Below are 19,171 nucleotides of genomic sequence, written 5' to 3'. Positions count from 1 at the left end.
ATGGGGTATTTCCGTACTCAGGAGTAATTGCGTTACAAATTTTGGGGGTCTTTTTTTCCATTTAATGCTTGTGAAAATAAAAAGTATGGGGCAACACCAGCATGTTAGAGTAATTTTTTTTTATTTTTTTACACTAACAAGCTGGTGTAGTCCCCAACTTTTCCTTTTCATAAGGGTAAAAGGAAAAAAGCCCCCCAAAATTTGTAGTGCAATTTCTCCTGAGTATGGAAATACCCCATATGTGGCCCTAAATTGTTTCCTTGAAATACGACAGGGCTCTGCAGTGAGAGAGCTCCATGCACATTTGAGGACTAAATTAGGGATTGCATAGAGGTGGACATAGGGGTATTCTATGCCAGTGATTCCCAAAACAGGGGGCCTCCAGCTGTTGCTAAACTCCCAGCATGCCTGGACAGTCAATGGCTGTCCGGAAATGCTGGGCGTTGTTGTTTTGCAACAGCTGGAGGCTCTGTATTGGAAACACTGCCATACAATACGTTTTTCATTTTTATTGGGGGGGGGGGGCAGTGTAAGAGAGTGTATATGTAGTGTTTTACTCTTTATTATGTGTTAGTGAAGTGTAGTGTTTTTAGGGTACATTCGCCACTGGCGGGTTACGGTGAGTTTCCCGCTAGGAGTTTGCGCTGCGGCGAAAAATTTGCCGCAGCTCAAACATCAAGCTGGAAACTTACTGTAAACCTGCCGTGTGAATGTACCCTCCAGCTTTTTCAAAATGACAACTCCCAGCATGTTCTGACAGACCGTGCATGCTGGGAGTTGTACTTTTGCAACAGCTGGAGGCACACTGGTTGGAAAACCTTCAGTTAGGTTCTGTTACCTAACTCAGTATTTTCCAACCAGTGTGTCTCCAGCTGTTGCAAAACTACAACGCCCAGCATGTACTGATCGCCGAATGGCATGCTGGGAGATGTAGTTATGCAACAGCTGGAGGTGCGTAACTACAACTCCCAGCATGCCGAGACAGCTTTCTGCTGTTTGGGCATGCTGGGATTTGCAGTTTTGCAACATCTGGAGGGCTACAGTTTAGAGTCCACTGCACAGTGATCTCCAAACTGTGGCCTTCCAGATGTTGCAAAACTACAAATCCCTGCATGCCCAGACAGCAAACTGCTGTGTGGGCATGCTAGGAGTTGTAGTTTTGCAAGATCTAGAGGGCTACAGTTTGGAGTTCACTGTGCAGTGGTCTCTAAATTGTAGACCTCCAGCTGTTGCAAAACTACAACTCCCAGCATGCCCAAACAGCTGTCCGGGCATGCTGGTAGTTGTAGTTTTGCAACATCTGGAGGGCTACTGTTTAGAGACCACTGTATAATGGTCTCAAACTGTAGACCTCCAGATGTTGCTAGGCAACTCACCGGCTTCCGTAGGATCCAGGGAGCCAGCCGCACAACATCGCCACCTGCCAATCACCAACACCCGCAGCCTCCGCAGATCGGTAAGTGACCTTCGGCGCCGGTCCCTGTCGGTTTCCCCGTCCTACTCCGCCTATTGTGGGTGGGCAGAGTGGGGAAACCAAAGTAACCCCCCCGCCCCCTATCTGCTATTGGTCATCACGTCTATACGACCAATAGCTGAGATAGGAGGGGTGGCACCCCTGACACCTCACTCCTATCCCTTCAGGGGTATCGTCTGTGTCTTAGACAACCGCGATCCCCCTTATAGTCCGGGTCACCGGGTCACCAAAGACCCGTAATGATCCGGAATCGCAAGTGTGAATTCACTTGCGAGTTGCCGCGATCGCCGACATGGGGGGGTCTGATGACCCCCCTGGGCGTTTGCACGGGATGCCTTCTGAATAATTTCAGCAGGCATTCCGGTCCGGTCCCCACTCGGCGTGCGTCAGGGACCGGAATTCTCCATGACATACGCGTACATCATGGGTCCTTAAGTACCAGGGTGTCATGACGTACGTGTATGTCAAGGGTCCTTAAGAGGTTAAGGGGTTAAGCTGATATTTGACAACACCAAAGGTGAGGTGCCCATGAATCATTTGCAGGGGATGAAGTATACAGATCCTTAAACAGCTTTTCTCTTCTAAACTTTACTAACATGTAGTATAGAATGTTTACAGAATATGCTCTACTTTACATATTTTTATTACCAGTATGAAGGGACTATAAATGTGACCATACACTTTATATTGCTATTGAGCAAATGTCCAACTTTCCTATGCACAAACATTTTCAGCACAGCTGAATGTTTGTGTTTCCTCCATGGGGAGAGTTAAGCCACAGCCAGACATAGTTTAGCATAAGGTATATGGGCACCCATAGTTTTCATATGTTTTTGGTGCTCTTCTCAAGGAGAAACATAAGTCTTATGTCAAGGGGATCTTTGCTAGCCAGACATCACCCTGCTCTATAACTTTTCCTTTAGGGAGAAATTCTGGCTTGCAAATCAGAAATGTGCATTCAGAAAACAGTAAAATATTAACATTTGCTTTTTTGTAAATAACAAACAGTTCATAAACTAAAAGTTAAATACAAAGTGTATACAAGGGTAAATTTAAACAAGATCCAATATAACCAATACTTTCATGTAAATCAAGAAATATTGGTGCCATAAAACAGGGAACATGCTACCTTCATTCTGTAAAATAAAGAACAAGTAAAAAATGTATATAAGTGCAAGAAAAGGTATTGAAAGAGCTTTATTCATCATTCAGTCATCATTACAAATCATACAATAAATTACAATCACACAAAGCATGACAGTACAATATACAGCACAGTTTCCACAGGCTATACACCGTACCATGTGCTACTCTAACCCTCCGCTCCATCACTCGTTATCGAAGAAACAAAGTTGAAAACCAAAAACACATTACAGTCTGTGATCGGGGAGGGGCATGAGATTCATGGGGGTAGGGAGGGGCGGATCACAGGGCCAAACTACTAGGCAAACATATGTGGAGGTAGGGGAGGCAGAGGGGCTTTAGTCCTCTTCTTCATCAATGTCCGTACTGTCCAAGATGGAATAGCCTCTAAGCAGGATGTGAATCAGCCTGCAGCATTCAGTGCAAAGTTCTTAACCAGGACCAAATAATTGTTCCCAGGTGGTTGAGAGAGGGGACACACATAGAAAGAGGCTTGTGAGAGGACTCCACACATCTAGTAGAAAGTTACTTTGCATATACAGAATTTCTAATGAAAGACCTAAGGAGAAACAGTTTCTTTTTTTACCACAATAAGCACAAGGCAAGAATACACAAAAGCACCATGAGTCTGATATTTACAGCCTTCCGTTCTGCCACTGCCGGAGCGCGCTGTTGTTTTCCCTGAAACAGGATCTGCTAATCGATGTCCAGCACTTGGGGTCATGTACAGTGAATGACCCAGGACTGGAACTGGGAGTTGAATATTCGCTACTGCCATGATGCTATAAGGCTATAATGATATGGCGATAATGCTACAATGATAGGGTGATGATGCAATATGTTAAAATACTAGAATGATATGGTGATTTAAAAGAGGCATTGTTACTACACTATCATAGGGATCTGTTAGAGTAGAAATATCTCTGAAGGTTCTGATTAATTGCTCTATACCTAAGGGCGCTCCCCTAATGATGTTGCAGTTACTTGCGATAGAAATGTGTTGGGAGGACCTATGAGGATGAGTACATTTTTGGGGTACCCATGAGGTGCATAATCCAATCATTGCATTCCAGTTGAGATTAATTGTGGCATTTTACCAGTCTATGTACAGGTTTGCTTTCCACAATATAATTTTCGGCACAACACTTACATTTTTCTTTATGTGTATTTTTAGATGATTAAATAAAAGTTATATTTTAAGGCACCCCCCTCACACTGGTATGGTCAGCTGGTGTTGGTTGTATATTTTATTGCTGGGAGGTTCACAATAGGGTTGTGTGCAGGACCCAAAATCAGTGTACATAGTTACATGTGTTGATCCAGAGGAAGGAAAAAACCTGATGAGGCTGATGCCAATTGCCCCATGACAGAGAAAAAATTCCTTCCCAACTCCAGTATCGGAATCATAATTAAATCCCTGGATCAACATTCTATCCACATAAATCTAGTATCCATAACATGTAATATTATATTTTACCAGAAAAACATCCAGACCCCCCCCCCCCCTTGAACTTGCTTATTGAGTCAGACATCACAACATCATGTGGCAGAGAGTTCCATAGTCTCACTGCTTTTACAGTAAAGAATCTCTGTCTGTGATGATGGTGAAACCTTCTTTCCCCTAGATGTTACCGGCCTAAGTATAAAAAAAATCACTAGAAAGATCTCTGTACTGTCCATTCATGTTTTTGTACATTGTGATCATATTGCCCCTAATATGTATTTTCTCCAAACAAAATAACCACAGTAATCAGTAATTTATTGTTCTTACCCTCTCCCCTTATTTCCACCAGTAGAGACTCCATTTAATCATTTTCCTCACCTATGTCCTTGGGCAGAATGGGCCTAGGACAGGATTTTAAATATAAGCAAAACCCTCCCCTTTCTTACATAGTCATTTCTGAACAAAATGTAACTCTCTACTTTAACCGCACAGTTATAGCTTGCCTGCAGCCATGTCTCATTTATCCCCACTACACTATAGTCTTCTTCCAACATTAATAGTTCCAGTACCTCCATCTTATTATTGGGGCTTCTGGCATTAGAATATATGTACTTAACGTTTTCTTTCCTATTTTCTTTCTTCTGATCACTTATGACTGTTGTAACCCCTACCTCCACTCCACCCCTAATTTCATTACCTTTTCCCTTCTCTCTATCTACACTGTCTTCCCCTTGTAAATTGTAATTTCTCTCCTCCAGTCCCTAGTTAAACACTCCTTCACCCTTCTGGCCGTCTTCGTCCCAAGCACAGCGCCACCATTCTCAATGAGGTGCAGCCCGTCTCTATGGTAGAGCCTGTATCTGACAGTGAAGTCAGCTCAGTTTTCCATGAACCCAAACATTTCCTTACACCAGCTTCTGAGCCACTTGTTTACTACACTAATCTTCAGTTGCCTCTCTAAAGTGGCACATGGTGTAGGTTATATTTTAGAAAATTCTACCTTGGAGGTCCTTGCCTTGAGCTTGTTTGCTAAATTCCTGAAACCATTTTTAAGGACATTCCACCTACCTCTTACTTTGTCATTGTGTGACAAGGTCATAGAGAGCAGTCTATAGGAAGCAGTGTTTATGGGAGGTCATAGGGAACAGTATATATGAGGGAGGTCATAGGGAGCAGCAAAGAGGGGGGCTGCCTTTTCTAGTTACGCCCCTGACTGGGACTTTCCCAATCATGAGGACATAGATGCCTTGTCCTCCAGGTGAATAAAACAGTAAAACACTAGATCATCTGCTGCTCCATTCATTGTCTTTGGAACTTATGAACATCACTAATCACTGAATCCATCAATGCATGAAAGTCCCATTGTGAATAAACGGAGTGGTTGGAGGTCATGTGCACTACTGTTCTATTCACCTGGGGATCAAGGAATCTGTTTTCATGATGGGGGTGTTTCGGATCTTGGGGTCCCAGTTGTCAATTCCTACCAATCTGTTACTTGAATTATTCCCTATCCCAAGGATATGTGACTCTGAGTCACTGGTCTGGTGCCCAATGTTTGGTAGTTACCCCTCTGTTGCTTCCTTGAATCATGCTAAACCTCAGTTAATGCATGTAAATAGAGTCACATCACGACTCCCAAATTGCCACAGCCATAAATCTGTCATGGATAGAATTATCACGTTTATCAGGCCACAGTCACAGCCCCTTTCAGTTTGCAGCACAGCCCCATTCACTCACATTAGGTTAGATGCCGTACAATTCAAGGATTCAGGGAGCACTTAAAGGGGTACTCCGGTGGAAAACTTTTTTTTGTTTTTTATCAACTGGTACCAGAAAGTTAAACATATTTTTTAATTACTTCTATTAACAAATACTACAGAGGAAATTATTTTCTTTTTAGAACACAGTGCTCTCTGCTGACATGATGACCACAGTGCTCTCTGCTGACACCTCTGTCCATTTTAACAACTGTCCAGAGTAGGAGAAAATCCCCATAGCAAACATATGCTACTCTGGACAGTTCCTAATTTGTTGCCTGATGAAGCTGCGCATGCACAGTGAAACGCGTTGCATTCTGGACAAATTAATCATTTTAATCCTTCACCTGTTGTGGTCGTTCAGCGCCATTGAGCCGGGTTCCCTCTGAAGCCTTTTATTCCTTTGCCTGATATTTACCGGAGGGCAGCAGGCGACTTCGCCTATTTCTACGTTTACATCATTGTTGTGTATGAAGTTGCACAACCCCCCAGGGTGAGCATTTCATTCATATAATTACCTCACCATTGGATCACTTACGTTACTACTCTATGGAGCATGTCAGCAGAGAGCACTGTGGTCATGATGTCAGCAGAGAGCTCTGTGTACCCAAAGGAAAATAATTTATTCTGCAGTATTCAGCAGCTAATAAGTACTGGAAGGATTAAGGTTTTTTTTAATAGAAGTAATTTACATATCTGTTTAACTTTCTGGCACCAGTGAAAGGAAAAATAAAAAATGTGGTTAATAATCAACATGTTGCTATATGATGAAAGCACAGCAGATTAAATCAGAACAAATGTGAAGACATATCACATTAAATCTTATATATCATGTGAGTCCGATTATTTAATTTACTGTATTTACTATATTACATGTAATTTACAGTATGTGGGTTCAACTATCTGAAGATTTAAAGAATTTAAGAACATGTAACAGACTCACAGTTCTTGGATACTATCCAGACTATAGCGATATCTGGATCTTCAAAGCATTTGTGTGCTTCATGCAATGGGAGTGTATCCTCCCTGCGAATGATTTCAATCCCTTCCTGGGAGGGCGATTGGAGACGGAACCTTCTAGCACGGGAGACGTTCTGGATAATCAAACTTAGAACATGATCACCGATAGGTCTAAATAACAGGTCTGATATTGTGATTTTTTTTTTATTAATAACATTACTTAGTATGTTATTTTTTCTCTGTTAGTGTAAATATTATTTATTTTGAGCATTTATAATATGTTTTTGTCATTGTCTGATGAATTGGTTTATTTAGCTATTATGGCTATTGGTTTAGTATAGGTGGTCTGTATTAGACGTGCACAACCTAAATTTTTCATTTCTTTTCGTTATGTTTTGTTAACTGCATTTTTTTGGTTTGGCAGTTCTTTTGCATATGATATTTCGTACGACTTTATCTTTTTTGGATAGATTCAGTATTCGGACTATTGTTTTTCATTTAGCTTCATTTTGTTGCTTGAATTTTTTTCCATTATTCGGAATGATTGATTATTGTAAAGTGGAAATTTTTCGCCTGATTTCGGCCTCAGGCGTCGTCACGTGAATGAAGAAGTGGTTTTTGTTTGGAAAGATGCAGGAGAGGAGGTGTGCAGGTGAGAACTCTTTTTTAGTTAGACAGCCTCCCTTACTGGAATACAGTACGGATCAATAGGGATAAGTTGATTGGCTAAGAATTAACATGTGACGATGAACTGACCTCTGCCCTTCTGACAGACAATTCAAAAAAATCTAATTTGTAAAAATTATCTGCATCATTTGGATGTTTGTCATTTCGGCTTTCATTAATATTTCATTTGGGCTTTAGTTTTTTTCGGAATGGAATGCAAAAATTCATTCTGCCTATGTGTTCGATCCAAATATACAAAAACAAATTTGTAACTAAAAAAATTACACATATCTAGTCTGTATTAGGCCCCTTTCCTGCTTTCACGCTGCCATTGTGCCCACTTTTTTTTGTCCTTTTAATGTCCGTTTTCTGGACAGTGCACAATGGGCAACAACGGGTCCTGACAGATCCCATTTACTATTATGGAGTCTGTCGGGCGCTGTGGTTTTTTGATGGGAGTAGCAGGAGAAAAAGACGTTGCATGATGTATTTTTCGCCCGCTAATCTCCCTGTGTTCCCTGACATCTGTCACACGGGAGTGTGAAAGCCTTAAAATATTAGATACTAGCTGAGTACCCCGGTTTTTCCTTCCTAATCCTTGTTGGGGAGGAAAAGCAACAAAGGAGGAAGCTTTTGACTTCATATCCCATTTTCATATCCAAACCCCATATCCCGTCCTCATAGCCCGTCCTCATATCTCAACCTCATATCCCGTCCTCATATCCTGTCCTCCTATCCTGACCTCCTATCCCGTCCTCATTTCCCGTCCTCATATCCCGTCCTCATATCATGTCCTCATACTCCGACCTCATATCCCTTCCTCATATTCCGTCCTCATATAATGTCCTCATAGCCCAATCCCCATATTCCGTCCCCATATCCTGACCTCATATCCCGTCCTCATATCTAGTCCTCATATCCCATTCTCATATCCAGTTCTAATATCCCACCTTCATATCTGTCCTCCTATCCCTCCCTCCTATCCCAACCTCATATCCCATCCTCATATCCCGTCCTCATATGCTGTCCTCATACCCCGTCCTTATGTCCAATCCTTATATCCTGTGCTCAGGTGGGACTGATTTGTGATGAAGATATTGTAAGCTGAAAATAGAAGGGGACATGACTTTGTGGGACTGGGCGTGATTTGCACATTCACCAGGAGATGCAGAACGCAGCTTGTGGAGTAAGGTACTGGAAGTCCGATATACTTGCATGGGACTTGAAACAAAAACCCATCTTTTATAGAAGAGTGTAGGTAAGGCTTAATTTAACTATCATATATTTTTATTTGACATATAAGTAATATGTGTACCAGGTATTATTGAAATATCTCAAGAAGTTATGTGGGAACACACATTTCCTGTATATTTGCATATTTGCATATTTAACCCCTTAAGGACCAGGCCATTTTACACCTTAGGACCAGAGCGTTTTTTGAATATCTGACCACTGTCACTTTAAACATTAATAACTCTGGAATGCTTTTAGTTATCATTCTGATTCTGAGATTGTTTTTTTTTGTGACATATTTTACTTTAACCTGGTGGTAAATTTTTGTGGTAACTTGCATCCTTTCTTGGTGAAAAATCAAAAAAATTGATGACAAAATAGAACATTTTGCATTTTTCTAACTTTGAAGCTCTCTGCTTGTACGGAAAATGATATTCCAAATAAAAAAATTTTGATCCACATATACAATATGTCTACTTTATGTTTGCATCATAAATTTGTCAAGTTTTTACTTTTGGAAGACACCAGAGGGTTTCAAAGTTCAGCAGCAATTTTCCAATTTTTCACATTTTCAAACTCACTATTTTTCAGGGACCAGTTCAGGTTTGAAGTAGATTTGAAGGGTCTCCATATTAGAAATACCCCATAAAAGACCCCATTATAAAAACTGCACCCCCCCCAAAGTATTCAAAATGACATTCAGTCAGCGTTTTAACCCTTTAGGTGTTTCACAGGAATAGCAGCAAAGTGAATGAGAAAATTCACAATCTTCATTTTTTACACTCGCATGTTCTTGTAGACCCAATTGTTGAATTTTTACATGTGGTAAAAGGAGAAAATGTATACTTGTATGTGTAGCTCAATTTCTCTCGAGTAAGGACATATGTCTATGTAAAGTGTTCAGCGGGCGCAGTAGAGGGCTCAGAAGCGAAGGAGCGACAAGGGGATTTTGGAGAGTACGTTTTTCTGAAATGGTTTTTGGGGGGCATGTCGCATTTAGGAAGCCCCTATGGTGCCAGAACAGCAAACCCCCCCCACATGGCATACCATTTTGGAAACTAGACCCATTGAGGAACGTAACAAGGAATAAAGTGAGCCTTAATATCCCACAGGGGTTTCACGACTTTTTTGTCGACAAATTTTTTTTCACTAAAATGTGTGTTTCCCCCCAAACTTCACATTTTTGCAAGGGTTAATAGCAGAAAATACCCCCCAAAATGTGTAACCCCATCTCTTCTGAGTATGGAGGTACCCCATAAGTGGACCTAAAGTGCACTGCATTATCTGCATAATGAATGGCCTTGAACCGCCTCAGTGTCATCGCCATACTGTAAAGCGGGGTCTGATAGAGGATGTCCCCGCTCCAGTAATGACGAGCACTTGGTTTTTTGCCCAGGCCCATATGCAGCGAGAGGCCCCAAAATGTCCTCATTTCCGCTGCATCAATGGTGTACCATTCATTGGGCCTGGCCAAAACCGCCCAGCGCACGGCGGGATGCGAAATTCGCCAGGACGTATGAGTACGTGCATAGTTCTTAAGACCCAGGGCGCTGGGACGTACTCATGCGTGCCTGGTCCTTAAGGGGTTAAACAAAAACCCCAGCCCTCACAAATGGGGTAGTTAAGGGTTAAATTAACTATACTATATTTTTAGTGGACATATAAGTAACATGTGACCAAGTTTTATCAAAATATCTCGAGCCATTTCGAAGTTATGCAGTAACATATACTTCCCATAGACTTGTATGGGACTTTAAACAAAAACCCCGACCCTGGCAAATGGGGGTGAGTAAGGGTTAAATCACCTATCATATGTTTGTTGTTGTCATATAAGTAACATGTGTGCCAAGTTTCATGTTAATATCTTTAGCCATTTGGACGTGATGCTGGAACATACATACATACATACATACATACACACACACACACACACACACACACACACACACACACATACACACGTACATACATACAAACACACACACACACATTGGGGGACATGTATCAAAGATTTTACCCCTGTTTTGTGTTAAACATTTTGCGAAGAATTTTGCGCAAGCTGTTTTTTTTTTCATTTTTTCTGAAATCTTGCGCAATGACCATATTTTTTACGCAAATATAAGCCATCTCGGACTGCACGTAGCAAGATGCTCTAAATCATCCATTTCATTTTTCAAAGAGTGGAGGTATGAGGAGATTACTATATTTGCCCACAATTTATGAAACTCATTGCGCTTGATTGCCGAACACTGTGTGCGGGCTTCCGTATTCGAGGCCACCCTCTTGTGACGCCCGCCCCCTCAACGAAAGTCTATGGGAAGGGGGCGCCACCACTGTCACACCCCCTTCCCATAGACTTTCGTTAAGGGGGCGGGAGTGACGTCACGAGGGGGTGGGCGTGACGTCACGAGGGAGTAGGCGTGATGTCACGAGGGGGCGGCCTCGAACATGGAAACCCCCACACAGTGTTCAGAGTAATAAACTTCTGAACGCTGCGAGCGGAGCTCCGGAAGGCAGGGCAGTGGAGAATCCCTTGAAGGGGTTAAATCTCCACCCATAGATACATCAGCCTTGACTCCCAAATACCTTACCCCATCATAAAACCTAACATATTGCATATATAATAACTAATCTCTGAATAATAGACATTTATTTACCAAATAGTAGAAATATACAGTACAAGGGCCAAACAATATTAGATACAGTCAGGGCCGGATTAAGAGCATCATGGGCCTGGTGCTGAAGATTTTGATGGGCCTTTTTATCGGAATATATAAAATGAAAATGCAACACAAAGTAATTTTTCTTAACACAAATAAAGCGCATCTGTCACATGTTTTATGTACATTAAATTACCAGGATAGCTGAAAATATGTTAGTGTCCAGAGGAAAAATTGCTGAGTTAACCATAGCAACGAATCAGATCGCTTCTTTCATTTTCCAAAGGCTTTTTCAAAAATGAAAGAAGTGATCTGATTGGTTGCTAGGGGCAACTCAGCAACTTTTATACTGGAAGAAAGGAGATTTTGTCTAAGGCAAAGGAAAGGGTTTTTTACACTAAGAACAATAAGGATGTGGAATCCTCTGCCTGAAGATATGATCTTATTAGAGTCTGTAAAGACGTTTAAACAGCAACTGGATGAATATTTGCAAAAACATAACATTAAGGGATATAGGCCCTGATTTTTTAGCATGTTGTGATGCCCGCGCTGTAGCATGTTGTGATGCCCGCGCTGTAGCATGTTGTGATGCCCGCGCTGTAGCATGTTGTGATGCCCGCGCTGTAGCATGTTGTGATGCCCGCGCTGTAGCATGTTGTGATGCCCGCGCTGTAGCATGTTGTGATGCCCGCGCTGTAGCATGTTGTGATGCCCGCGCTGTAGCATGTTGTGATGCCCGCGCTGTAGCATGTTGTGATGCCCGCGCTGTAGCATGTTGTGATGGCCGCGCTGTAGCATGTTGTGATGCCCGCGCTGTAGCATGTTGTGATGCCCACGCTGTAGCATGTTGTGATGCCCGCACTGTAGCATGTTGCAGAAAATTATTTCCAGTATAATAATCAAATATACCAACTGCCACAGAATGGGAAAGTGCTAAAAAAGTTTTTACCATTTAAAATTACAGCTCCCAGCATGACCTTAAGTATGTGGTAAGGCTATGCTAGGAGTTGTTGTTTCACCCCTCATTACTGCAGAACTTACTAGTGACTCCAGCTCTGATAGGACATAGTGAAGAGAATACAGAATGATATCAGTGACTACAGGTGACGTCTTCTCTATAGTGAGGATGATACACAATGATATCAGTGACTACAGGTGATGTCTTCTCTATAGTGAGGAGAATACACAGTGATATCAGTGATTACAGGTGACGTCTTCTCTATAGTGAGGAGAATACACAATGATATCAGTGACTACAGGTGACGTCTTCTCTATAGTGAGGAGGATACACAATGATATCAGTGACTACAGGTGACGTCTTCTCTATAGTGAAGAGAATGTACAATGATATCAGTGACTACATGTGACGTCTTCTCTATAGTGAAGAGAATGTACAATGATATCAGTGACTACAGATGACGTCTTCTCTATAGTGAGGAGAATACACAATGATATCAGTGACTACAGGTGACGTCTTCTCTATAGTGAAGAGAATACACAATGAAATAAGTGACTACAGGTGACGTCTTCTCTATAGTGAAGAGAATACACAATGAAATAAGTGACTACAGGTGACGTCTTCTCTATAGTGAAGAGAACACACAATAAAATCTGTTACAACAGGTGACGTCTTCTCTATAGTCTTTTCTTATCTAATTCAGATGGTGCATAACGCCAGGACTTGTTTCAGCTAAATGTTCACTCAGCAGAACTTGATGCCCAGACGTCTCCTCACTATGTCAGCGGATTCTGCTCCTCTATATGAAAACAATAATTATTATAATACTGCCAAACACCATATCCTTTGAATATAATACTGGCACACACTGTACCCTCTGAATATGATACTACTACACATTGTACCCTCTGAATATAAAACCGCCACACACCGTAACCTCTGAATATATTAAAAGCAAAATGTCCTGCGCGAATATGAAGGAACTGGATGTTTATTCCAATAGCCAAAAAGACAAGGAGAACATGACAAGGTGACGCGTTTCGGTCCTAAGGCTGGACCTTAGTCATACACTAGTATACAGTGAGTATATTACTACAACACACTGAACCCTTTGAATATAATACTACCACATACTGTGCTCTCTGAATATAACCTTGCCATGCACCCTCTGAATACAATACCGTAATTATGTGGCCCATAATAACAATACTATCCCAAAATTCCTTATAATATACACTATGGCCAACATGTATAATTGTCTTTAGACTGTTTTTTTGTGTCTAAAAATGGTGCAAAAAAGGCGCAAGCAGGGTTTATTTGTTCCTTTTTTGCGCTTGAGTTGTAATTCACTGATTTTGGCAATACACATAATATGGATGGGTTTTATGAACTGCACCTTTTTGTGAAAAGGCACAAAAAATGCGCAAAACCACTGAAAAGTCTCTAAAATTACACCAGCCCAGACTTAGCTTTTTGGTGTATGTGAAGAGTGAAATTTTAGAAAATGTGACCTGCACAAAATTTATCAAATGGTCTGCTACCTTTTAATAAATTTGGTGCTCCTACACATTACAGCATTACAAATGCTTCTCTTACACCTACAATGATAAATGCCGGCCCATACCTCTGAAATGCAAAACACTCTGTGCCCCTCATATATGGTAATAATGCCCCATCCTGTGCCCCCACATATAATAATGATAACCCGTCCTGTTCCCCCCACATAATAATAATGCCCTCTGTCCTGTGCCCCTCGCATATAATGCACCCTGTCATGTTCCCCTCACATATAATGCCCCCTGTCCTGTCTCCTCAGGGGGCATTATATGTGAGGGGCACAGGACATAGGGCATTATATGTGGGGGGCACAGGACAGCACATGGGGCATTATGTATAAGGGGCACATGTCAGGGGGCATTATATGTGAGGGGTACAGGACATGGGGCATTATATATGAGGGGCACATTTCAGGGGGCATTATATATGTGGGGGGGGGGGCACAGGACAGCCCCCCCCCCCCCCGTCATGTGCCCATATAATGCACATATAATGCCCCCTGACATATATCCCTGACTTATAGTGCCCCCTGTCCTGTGCCCCTAAAATGTAATGCCCCCCTGAGGGGGCAGGACAGGGGGCATTATATGTGAGGGGCACAGGACATGGGGCATTATGTATAAGGGGCACATGTCAGGGGGCATTATATGTGAGGGGCACAGGACATGGGGCATTATATATGAGGGGCACATTTCAGGGGGCATTATATGTGAGGGGCACAGGACATGGGGCATTATATATGAGGGGCACAGGACAGGGGGTATTATAAGTAAGCAGCAAATGTCAGGGGGGCATTATATGTGCATTATATTGGCACATGACAGGGGGGCCCCTGTCATGTGCCCCCACATATAATGCCCCCCTGTCATTTGCCCCCCACATATAATGCCCCCCTGTCATTTGCCCCCCACATATAATGCCCCCTAACATGTGCCCCTCATATATTATGCCCCTGGACATGGGGTATTATATATGAGGGGCATTATATATGAGGGGCATAGGACATGGGGCATTATATATGAGGGGCACATGTCAGGGGGCATTATATGTGAGGAGCAAATGACAGGGGGGCATTATATGTGGGGGCACATGACAGGGGGGCATTATATGTGAGGGGCACAGGACAGGGGGTGTTATAAGTAAGCTGCAAATGTCAGGGGGGCATTATATGTGCATTATATTGGCACATGACAGGGGGGACCCTGTCATGTGCCCCCACATATAATGCCCCCCTGTCATTTTGCCCCCCACATATAATGCACCCTGACATGTGTCCCTCACATATAATGCCCCATGGACATGGGGTACTATATATGAGGGGCATTATATATGAGGGGCACAGGACATGGCGTATTATATATGAGGGGCATTATATATGAGCGGCACAGGACATGAGGTATTATATATGAGGGGCACATGACAGGGGGGCATTATATGGACACATGACAGGGGGGGGTCCTGTCATGTGCCCCCACATATAATGTCCCCCTGTCATGTGCCCCTCATATATAATACCCCATGTCCTGTGCCCCTCACATATAATGCCCCCCTGACATGTGCCCCTCACATATAATGCCCCCCTGACATGTGCCCCTCACATATAATGCCCCTGAGGGGGCAGGACAGCCAGGGGCATTATATGTGAGGGGCACATGTCAGGGGGGCATTATATGTGAGGGGCACAGGACATGGGGTATTATATATGAGGGGCACATGACAGGGGGGCATTATTTGGGCACATGACAGGGGGGTTCTGTCATGTGCCCCCACATATAATGTCCCCCTCATATATAATAAACCATGTCTTGCAACCTATAATGCGGGGGGTGGGGGGGGGCATTAGATGTCGGCGTTAGGTGTTGGCGGCAGAACGGGAGGCGGGTCATCAGTCCGGGCGGCCTATGCGGGCCACCTGTGCAGGCCACTGGGCCTATTTTAATGTAAGGGCCTGGAGCGGCAGCTCCATCCGCCCCTACATTAATCCGGCCCTGGATACAGTACATACACCAGGGTCTAAAAAGCAGCTCTGGCACTCAAATCCCAACAGCCCACATACAATATAGTCTCCATCATATCATGGAAAAATAGTGTGGTGCATTACCTGCTGCAGTGAATTTTAGCTAATATGGTCCAACCTGTCAATAAATTGTAAATTACACTATGAACACAACAATAAATATAAAATAGGAACAAAGAAACACCTAGTCACATAGTCAGGCATACATTACCACTATACATAACCAATAATTCCTGGTCAGATCTCAGGTCTACATAGAATCAGCAAAGTATTATCACTATTATTATATCATTATTGATAAGACTCACAAGTTATATGCACAACAATAATAGATGTCCTGTTGATTCTCCTGACCTGTCTACTTTAGTAATTTCCTGTATTTCCTGTATTTCCCATTAAATACATTTTGAACATCCAAAGGTACAGATACAGATAAGGTACAGATACAGAGGTCCACACAACCTCAAAATTCACACAATCGTCAATAAACAAACAATTTGACCAGCTTGCACTGATGGATGAAGTAAGATAGCCCGCAGGGTGCTCAGCCTCTTGATTATTCACAGAAGAATTACCGTATTTTTCGCCATATAAGACGCACTTTTTCTTCCCCAAAACTGGGGGGGAAAAGTTGGTGCGTCTTATACGGTGAATACACACCTATCTGGGTCGGTCCCGGCAGCCATCAACGGCCGGGACCCGCGGCTAATACAGCACATCACCGATCGCGGTGATGCCCTGTATTAATGCTTCAGACGCAGCGATCAAATGTGACCGCTGCGTCTGAAGTGAAAGTGACACTAACCTGGCTGCTCAGTCGGGCTGTTCGGGATCGCCCGGTGAAATCGCGGCGTCCCGAACAGCCTACAGGACACCGGGAGGGACCTTACCTGCCTCCTCGGTGTCTGCTCCGTTCCGGGATCCCCTGCATGATAGGCGCTCTCCTTCCTCGTCATCACGTCTTCGCGCACGCCATCCCGTCATCCAATAGGAGCGGCGTGCGTATCGACGTGATTACGGTGCCGGAGAGCGTGGATCCCGGGGAAGACGTCCGGAGCAACGGGGACACCACGGGGACGCGGCGACAGCGATGGAGCGACATCCAGGGCAGCGGTGACGGGTCCGGAGTGGCGGGGACAGGTGAGTACTACCTCCTATACCAGTGGTCTTCAACCTGCGGACCTTCAGATGTTGCAAAACTACAACTCCCAGCATGCCCGTACAGCCGTTGGCTGTCCGGGCATGTTGGGAGTTGTAGTTATGCAGCATCTGGAGGTCCGCAGGTTGAAGATCACTGTTGGGTTCAGAATCTTTTTTTTCTAGATTTTGCACCTTTAAAATTGGGTGCGTCTTATATGCCAGTGCATCCTATAGGGCGAAAAATACAGTACTTAATAAGAACATGTAGCGCTGGATACTTTATTTTCTTGTACAGATAAAATCTGACTGGACAGAACACATATGTACCAACCTTCTTCTTGGTTCAGGTCTTTTCTAATGTAGCTCCGCCCCCTAATGTCATCATTAGAGGCGTGGGTATGCTTTAGAGATGAAGCGCAGGATTGTGCCAACAGAGAGGTATGTAGCAACTATAGTTTAATGGACCAGTATATAATGCATTTCATTGCATGCTGATCCATTAAACCATTGTTTAGATTCCCCAGGTTTAGATTCTTAGTTTACACTATGGTTGGTAAGTCAGATCTTCTGTATACAGTATACAGCAAAGGCTGTAAACTGTATACGACCCCCCGTTAGATAGCTAGACACGTCAAAAGTTGTTGATTGCATCAGGTCTCACTCCTAAGAGGATAAAAAAATTAAATCAACTGTTGCCAGAAAGTTAAACAGATTTGTAAATGACTTCTATATAAAAATCTTAAATCATCAGGGACTTATCAGCTGCTGTATGCTCCAGAGGAAGTTGTGTAGTTCTTTCCATTCTGACCACAGTGCTCTCTGCTGCCCCTTTTGTCCATGGCAGGAACTTTCCAGAGCTAGAGAGGTTTGCTATGGGGATTTTCTCATGCTCTGGACAGTTCATGACAAGGATAAAGGTGGCAGCAGAGAGCACTGTGGTCAGACTGGAAAGAACTACACAAGTCTTAAAGGGGTATTCCAGGATTTTTTTTTTCTTATTTGACTATGCTAAAGGGGCTGTAAAGTTAGTATAGTTCATAATATAGTGTCTGTACCTGTGTTTCATGGTGGTCTAGCAATTCTTCTGTTATGATTGCCCCAAGGTTTAGTTTTAACAGCATACAAAATGAGCATTGTCTCAGGTTTTCCCAGGTTACAGTTCGGCTTGAGATATTACATCGCTAGTCAGGTGATCAGAGGGAGCCAATCTTTGCCTCAATGGGTGGAGGGACTGCTGGGTTGGAGGAAGATCATTCTGTTTTGCAACAGCTGGAGGCACCCTTGTCAGAATACACTGGTCTATTGCATTTATGAGATCACAGGTGTATTTCAATGGGTGGGTTGGCTGATGTGTGGGAGGGAGAAAAGTGACCTCAGTCAGTAGTTCTGCCCCCTCAGTCAGTAGTTCTACCCACTTTGTTTCTCCATTCATCGGGGCTGCCCCCTTAGTGCCCCTTAATCTTAAGTGCTGCCCCTTAGTGCCCCCAGTCAGTAATTCTTCCACCTTAATCTAACACCATTTCAACTGTTGTATAAAGAGTAGGAGAGGCTCTTATCAACTAGTCTCCTGGGACCCGAGCTACTCAAATAATACCTATACCCAAGGTGTAAAATGCAATAAATAAAAAATGGAAATTGAGGCTCAGGGTCAATGAATATCGGATGATGATAGGTTTATTATAATAAAATATATATGATAATTAAAGTGTGTGCCGAACCTCACAGGGCCCTTGTGGGTCGGCAAATACACAATAAAAATTCACAATAAATATACAAATATAATATGGCAATTGTAACTAATATCAACAGGTAATAGTAAAATTCATAAAATTGTAAAAAATATGTGTCCACAGTATCCGATTAAAACAGCCAAAATTATCCACAGTGTCCGATAAATCAGTCAAAATTATCCACAGTGTCTGATAAGACAGCCGAAAAAAATTGAGATATTTTTGAGAAATTGATTTAATAGTTCAGATGGTGGGTACCATGAAAATAAAGTGCATATTAATCTCTTAGTAGTTTTGTTCAAATGAATCCATTTGTATATGAATATTTGTAATCCAATGTATAAGTTCTGGCTCTTTATGCAAAGATACCGCTGCTAGAGACTGGACAGTCTCACAAAATGCAGCATTGTCTGAAGTGAGCTTATAGGACGG

General features: G+C 42.8%; 2 protein-coding genes across 11 annotated transcripts in view; one reads left to right on the top strand and one right to left on the bottom strand.

Annotated features, from left to right (window-relative positions):
* LOC130313964 (SLAM family member 9-like) overlaps window positions 1–19,171 on the bottom strand; it is a 264,917-nt gene that overhangs the window by 180,265 nt on the left and 65,481 nt on the right. The gene's annotated exons all lie outside the window — the stretch shown is intronic.
* The window catches only part of LOC130313966 (uncharacterized), a 118,652-nt gene that overhangs the window by 54,686 nt on the left and 44,795 nt on the right, over window positions 1–19,171 (top strand). Inside the window, exons 2-3 of one of the 5 annotated variants that reach the window (XM_056552699.1) lie at window positions 6,705–6,960; window positions 8,517–8,702. The exons of 3 other annotated variants lie outside the window; for them this stretch is intronic. The gene's annotated coding sequence lies outside the window, so the exon portion shown is untranslated. The remainder of the gene's footprint in view (window positions 1–6,704; window positions 6,961–8,516; window positions 8,703–19,171) is intronic. One more of the 5 variants, XM_056552698.1, reaches the window with a different exon arrangement.

Source organism: Hyla sarda, unplaced genomic scaffold (assembly GCF_029499605.1).
Source record: "Hyla sarda isolate aHylSar1 unplaced genomic scaffold, aHylSar1.hap1 scaffold_18, whole genome shotgun sequence".
NCBI lineage: Eukaryota > Metazoa > Chordata > Amphibia > Anura > Hylidae > Hyla > Hyla sarda.
The sequence above is the reverse complement of the archived record's forward strand: the minus strand, read 5'-3'. Positions and strand labels throughout refer to the sequence as shown.